The sequence below is a fragment of the Polypterus senegalus genome, chromosome 4 (assembly GCF_016835505.1).
Source record: "Polypterus senegalus isolate Bchr_013 chromosome 4, ASM1683550v1, whole genome shotgun sequence".
NCBI classification, from domain to species: domain Eukaryota; kingdom Metazoa; phylum Chordata; class Cladistia; order Polypteriformes; family Polypteridae; genus Polypterus; species Polypterus senegalus.
The window spans coordinates 242,287,099-242,293,835 of record NC_053157.1 but is presented as its reverse complement, the minus strand read 5'-3'; positions in this window follow the sequence as shown (position 1 = coordinate 242,293,835).

The window sequence follows — 6,737 nt, the reverse complement described above, 5'->3', positions numbered from 1 at the left end:
ACAAAACAAAAAAAAAAAAACACGCAGGGCTCGAGAAAAATCAGAAATGAACGACGGGGCCGTGCGGGAGTGAGCGGTTGAACAAGCGCGAGCCCGACGGACAGCACAGTTCGGAGCATGCGCGAAATCAAAAGGAGATGCGGCGGAAAAGTGCATGAGCACGAAGAGATAGGAAGCAATCCTGAGTTAACGCACCTCTGCCAAGTCAGATGTAGTATTACATTTCACTGGACACTGACTGGAAAATAAATTAATGAAGCACTAGCAAAAAAGTGCGCGACCCCCATCATTCACAATAAACTCATGAAGGCGCGATTTGCTGTGCCCCCTCCTCCTCCACGCGGCTCTTAATCCCCAACACGTAAAAGCGAACTACGTGGCGTCAGGCACCTCCCCAAATTTAAAGCCACCCAGCATATCGCGATCTTCCTCACTGCTGGCATCCCCACCCGTACGCGATCCCCACGTCCGACTTTGTCTCACCTTCCGCACCTTTGCTTGATCTTGTGGCCGTGAAGAAGTCTGAGCACGAGGGTCTCATAAGAGCAACCAGAGAGTAAATGCAGCACGCGGTAAATATCTACTACGTCAGTGACTGAAGGCCCACAACACCACGACACACCTACAACTTCTTTCACGACACGCCCACTGTAAAGATGAACTGCCCACTTATTGTAAGGCAGCATCACTTAAGCTATCGAAGTATTTTACCAAAAAAAAGTTACTGCTTCAAAACGCTGCTTGATAAGTTTTTTTCCCTCAAGTGTCACAATTGACTGAAAGTAAAAAAGCATATTAGCATCGCCCTGTTTCACGTCATGAGAACAGTAATGTTAAGAGCCACCGTTACCTTCTTACTATACACTGAGATTTCCAGTTAGCAAACTAACAGTGGGACACATCAATAATACAAAATTAAATGGCATCACGGTAGAGCACAATCCTAGCACGAGTCAGGTGTGAGGAAGGAACAATCCCTGGGCAGGACGCTAGCCCATCGCAGGGTGAGCCCACTCACAACAGCCAATGGAGTGTGGCAGGAAGACAGAGCACCGGGAGGAAACCCACAGGGACATGGAGGGAACATGCAGGCTGTGGGCAGGGAGGACTTGAGATCTGAACTCTGGTCACCTTGGTGAGACCACCGCCATTATTGCTCCTTTCTTTGAAACTTTTTTTTTGATTTGTTTTGTTTTTAGTCATGTTTTAATCAATCAAATGTTAATCGTTAAACTTTATTGTTTATCACTCACATTGCTTCAATTGCTTATGTAGTGCTCTTTTTTTTTTTTAGGCAAATTTTTATCCATTACATGTGTGAAAGAGGGCGGCACGGTGGCGCAGTGGTAGCGCTGCTGCCTCGCAGTTAGGAGACCTGGGGTCGCTTCCCAGGTCCTCCCTGCGTGGAGTTTGCATGTTCTCCCCGTGTCTGTGTGGGTTTCCTCCAGGAACTCTGGTTTCCTCCCACAGTCCAAAGACATGCCGGTTAGGTGGATTGGCGATTCTACATTGGCCCTAGTGTGTGGGTGTGTTTGTGTGTGTCCTGCGGTGGGTTGGCACCCTGCCCAGGAATGGTTCCTGCCTTGCGCCCTGTGTTGGCTGGGATTGGCTTCAGCATACCCCCCGTGACCCTGTGTTTGGATACAGCGGGTTGGAAGATGGATGTGTGGAAGAATACATGGTCAATTTGTGTTGTATTTATGGGGCTATACAGTAGGTCTCTGTTCCAATTGTGTATTCTGCTCTGTTAAACTTGTGAGCGCTGAAGTCGAAAAACAATGGGAATCTAAACCAATTTCAAATAAAAAGCAATTCTTGGTGAGTTAGAGAGACTGCAGCCTCCCCCATGCCTCCGAAGAGACTGGAGCTCCCCCAGTCTCAGTGCCACTGGCTGGTCAGAACAGACAATCCTGCTTAAAATTCCTCTTTATATTACTTAGCTTGTTCATTAGCCAAAGAGAGAAGAGAAAAAAAAACAAAAAAAAAACAGTTCATTTTGAGGTCATACACAGATTAGGGCTTCATCTTAATTTATGACATACAGGACTAAAGCAAAAAGGTTTTGTTTTGTTTTTAGTCTTATTTTAATCAAATAGATTGTATGTAGTTATAAAGATAATTATTTGTAATTATGAAGATTTACCATTTATTATTTTAATGTGGCTTACAATGATTTATTCTTAATAAACACAAACGGACTTTGCAGTTATTGGTACTTGTGCAGATTTTTTCTTTCTCTCTCTTTTTTTTTTTTTTTTCATTTTTACACCCCTGAACATGAAAACATTACCAATAATGTATAAAAATAGTGCAATTTTAATCCATTATAAAAATAATAAAATCTTTAAAAAGGGGGACCGGAGGGTGTGTTCCAACTATAGAGAGATCACACTCCTCAGCCTCCCTGGAAAAGTCTATTCGGGGGTTCTGGAGAGGAGGGTCCGTCGGATAGTCGAACCTCGGATTCAGGAGGAACAGTGTGGTTTCCGTCCTGGTCGCGGAACAGTGGACCAGCTCTTCACCCTTAGCAGAGTCCTGGAGGGTGCATGGGAGTTTGCCAGACCGGTCTACATGTGTTTTGTGGACTTGGAAAAGGCATTCGACCGTGTCCCTCGGGGAATCCTGTGGGGGGTGCTCTGGGAGTATGGGGTACCGGACCCCCTGATAAGAGCTGTTCGGTCTCTGTACAACCGGTGTCAGAGCTTGGTCTGCATTGCCGGCAGTAAGTCGAGCCCGTTTCCAGTGAGAGTTGGACTCCGCCAGGGCTGCCCTTTGTCACCGATTCTGTTCATAACTTTTATGGACAGAATTTCTAGGCGCAGCCAGGGTGTTGAAGGGGTCCGGTTTGGTGGACTCAAGATTGGGTCACTGATTTTTGCAAATGATGTTGTCCTGTTTGCTTCATCAGGCCATGATCTTTAGCTCTCTCTGGATCGGTTCGCAGCTGAGTGTGAAGCGGCTGGGATGAGAATCAGCACCTCCAAATCCGAGAGCATGGTCCTTAGCCAGAAAAGGATGGAGTGCCCTCTCAGGGTTGGGGGAGAGATCCTGCCCCAAGTGGAGGAGTTCAAGTATCTCGGGGTCTTGTTCATGAGTGAGGGAAGAATGGAGCGTGAGATCGACAGGCGGATCAGTGCGGCATCCGCAGTGATGCGGGCTCTGCATCGGTCTGTCGTGGCGAAAAAGGAGCTGAACCGTCAGGCAAAGCTCTCAATTTACCAGTCGATCTACCTTCCTACCCTCACCTATGGTCATGAGCTATGGGTAGTGACCGAAAGAACGAGATCGCGAATACAAGCGGCTGAAATGAGTTTCCTCCGCAGGGTGTCTGGGCTTTCCCTTAAAGATAGGGTGAGGAGCTCAGTCATCCGGGAGGGGCTCAGAGTAGAGCCGCTGCTCCTTCGCATCGAGAGGAGTCAGATGAGGTGGCTCAGGCGTCTGATCAGGATGCCTCCCTGGTGAGGTGTTCCAGGCACGTCCAACCGGGAGGAGGCCCCGGGGAAGACCCAGGACACGCTGGAGGGACTATGTCTCCTGGCTGGCCTGGGAACGCCTTGGGATTCTCCCGGAAGAGCTGGAAGAAGTGGCCAGGGAGAGGGAAGTCTGGGCTTCTCTGCTTAAGCTGCTGCCCCCGCGACCCGACCTCGGATAAGCGGAAGAGGATAGATGGATGGATGGATAAAAATAATAACTTTTGAAGTCATTCAAATTGTTACTTATACTTTTACAGTTAAAATCTAACCAACCAACAATACTAACAGGCAGCATTACTTACACTGTGACAACATTAAAAAGCAGGAGACTACAGGGGTAGTGATGACATCGGCCAGCGTTACCAAACCATCACCGGACCAATGAGTGATTTACTGACCTTGGATTGCCGTCCTTTAACCCATTTTGAGCCTCTCTGTTAAGAGGTCTCTAGTAGCAGCCCCCACACTAGGCCAGTGCTCACGTCATTGGGTTTGCCCAAACCTACACTCCCATAGCTTGCACCACTGTGTGCTGGGTAATCTTTGCCATATTCTACCAAAGACTATTTTTAACAGAAAAATGTTCAAACACAGGTCAGGTCAGGTTGGGGACCATGCACTGGTACCCACCACACGATGAAACACCTCAGCGTCCTGGTTGGCAACCCTCCAGGTAGACACATGATCCAGTCTCACCCTACGGAAATGACCAACTATCTGCCACAGCCAGGTGTTAGGTGGGCGTTCCCTTGACCTGCTCCAACAATGAGAATCGTGCCACATTGCCATAGTGCCATAGCTGACGCTTCCTCACAATGCCGGTAATGTGCCTCATTTAGGACAATGTCAGCAATCACTCATTGAGCACAAAGTCAAACCAGCGTACCAAAGGAGTGCTATCTCTGGGTAATGTCCATGTCACCCAAACACATAGCAAAATAGGAAGCAACGGGACTGTGAAGACTTGGAGCCTCATGTATAATGGTGTGTGTAGAATTTACACTAAAACATGGTGTACGGACAAAACTGCAAATGTGCATACGTACAAAAAAGTCAGATTCATAAAACTATGCATAAGCAAAGTTCCACACACTTATAAATCTCAATCAACCTGAAATTTTTCGCAAGTGTAGGTGCCTACTGCCTCACTCTGACTCCTCCCAGAATTTCACATATTTGAATATTCAAATCAATATAAATAGCCTCTTCTGTTAGTGTTTTGTTAAAAGACAATGGCAAAAGCACATGGAAAAAAAAAAAAGAATTTCAGCGAATGTGAAATGGAAGTCCTGCTCAGTGAAGTGTAGGCAAGAAAAAACATACTATTAGGGGACTTGAGCAGTGGTATGAGCGACAAAAGGAAATTGACGGACAGGTACAGCGTGGCGGAGGCACTCAAAAGTCCAAGTTCAGAAAGTCACACAGTGCCTGAAATAAAATGAAGTGGTCAGATATCAAAGTCGGCGTGAAAAGGTGAATCGTAGCCCACCATCTGAAAAGAAGGTCTATGCTGAGATTAAAGTTGAAATGTCAACTTTAATCTCGATATTTTCACAACAATGTCATAGTTTATTTTGTCATTAAAGTAGAAAGTTGTAAACTTCCATCTTTAAATCAATGTTTAATTCACTAGAGTTTCTCAAATCCTATCGTAACTAAAGTAGCACATTGAATGCTTCGTATTCTAAGCGTTTCCTGACCCTGTCATTAATCGCTACGTGCTTCTTAAAGGGGCTTTCTCTTATGCCGACAGGAGCGCGTAAGAAGTGATTGCCACACAGAATACATTACAGTCATAATATTACAGCTCTCTGAACATTTTAGAATACTAAGGTCTATACTAGATATCAATTTTTTGAAGAAATGCATTAAAGCATGTGTTAAACATGTGGGGGCATGGTGGAGCAGTGGTAGCGATGAACTGGCACCCTGTCCAGGGGTTGTTCCTGCCATGCACATGATGTTTGTTGGGATGCGTGTGACTCTGGATGGAATAATTTATCACAGCATTACGGTGTCTGTCGAATGATAGATGGATATAGTCAGTTAGGCCCCGCTGGGAGTGGCAGCCTTTCCAGCAGCTCCGTGTATAACTTTATCTTTCTAACTTTTTCACTATTTCACTGATTACTGCTCCCACTTTCTTTTATGTGGACTCTTTCCCTGGACACTTTTTACTACTTGGGACATGGATTTTTACACACCAAGACTATTCAGGTAGTCAACTTCAAGCGTTGAGAACAAAGGCCTGTGCCAGTGTGTTTCCCTTTTTTACCTGACGAGGTAAGAAGGTCATATCGTGGCTGCAGTGCCGGCGCTAAGCGGCTGGCAAGGAATTGGGGGGAAATGTGAACTCACTACCAAATAAGATCCACGAACTGGCTGCGCTGGTGAAAAATGTCAGAACCTACAGAGAATGCAGTTTGTTGTCTAACATCCCAGATGCTAATATGAAGCTACTTTGGTTTAGCACAGCTAGAGCGGACAGAGACGTAAATACCTGCAGGAAGCAGAAAGGAGGAGGTGCAACTTTGGACATGTAAACGTTAAAATCTCAACTTGCTGCAGGGACATCAAATTGTTGGCCGTAAGTTTGTGTCCCTATTACTTGCCCAGAGAGTTTGGACACGTCATTGTTGTTATTGTTTACATCCCTCCTGGGGCAGACGTGGAGATAGAGGGTGACATCATCCATTCCGCTGTTGCTAAACTACAAATTCAGCACCCCGAGGTGCTTGTGCTAATCGCTGGAGATTTTAACCATATGACGCTGGACAAAACATTACCTGCCTTCTCCCAGTATGTGGAATGTAACACCCGGGGAAACAGGACTATCGACCTACTGTACGCAAACGTTAAAGACGCATACAGCGACACCCCGCTGCCTGTGCTTGGGAAAGCAGATCATAACCTGGTTCTGCTTCAGCATCACTACAAACCAAGAGTGATGGAGCTACCTACAACTACATGCTCATTCAGGAAGTGGTTCCCTGAGGCAGAGCAGGCTCTGAGAGACTAGAACTACGGACTGGGATATCCTGCAGGGTTCACATAGTGAGAACACTGGAGAGGCTGTTGACTGCACTACTGACTACATCAACTTCTATATGGACATTGTAGTTCCAGTAAGAACAGTACAATGCTATGCTAACAACAAGCCATGGATTACAAGTGACATCAAAGGCCTTTTGAACCAGAAGAAAAGGGCTTTTAAAGGTGGTGATCAGCATGAGCTTAAGCGCGCAGAAGGAACTCCAAGTCCAG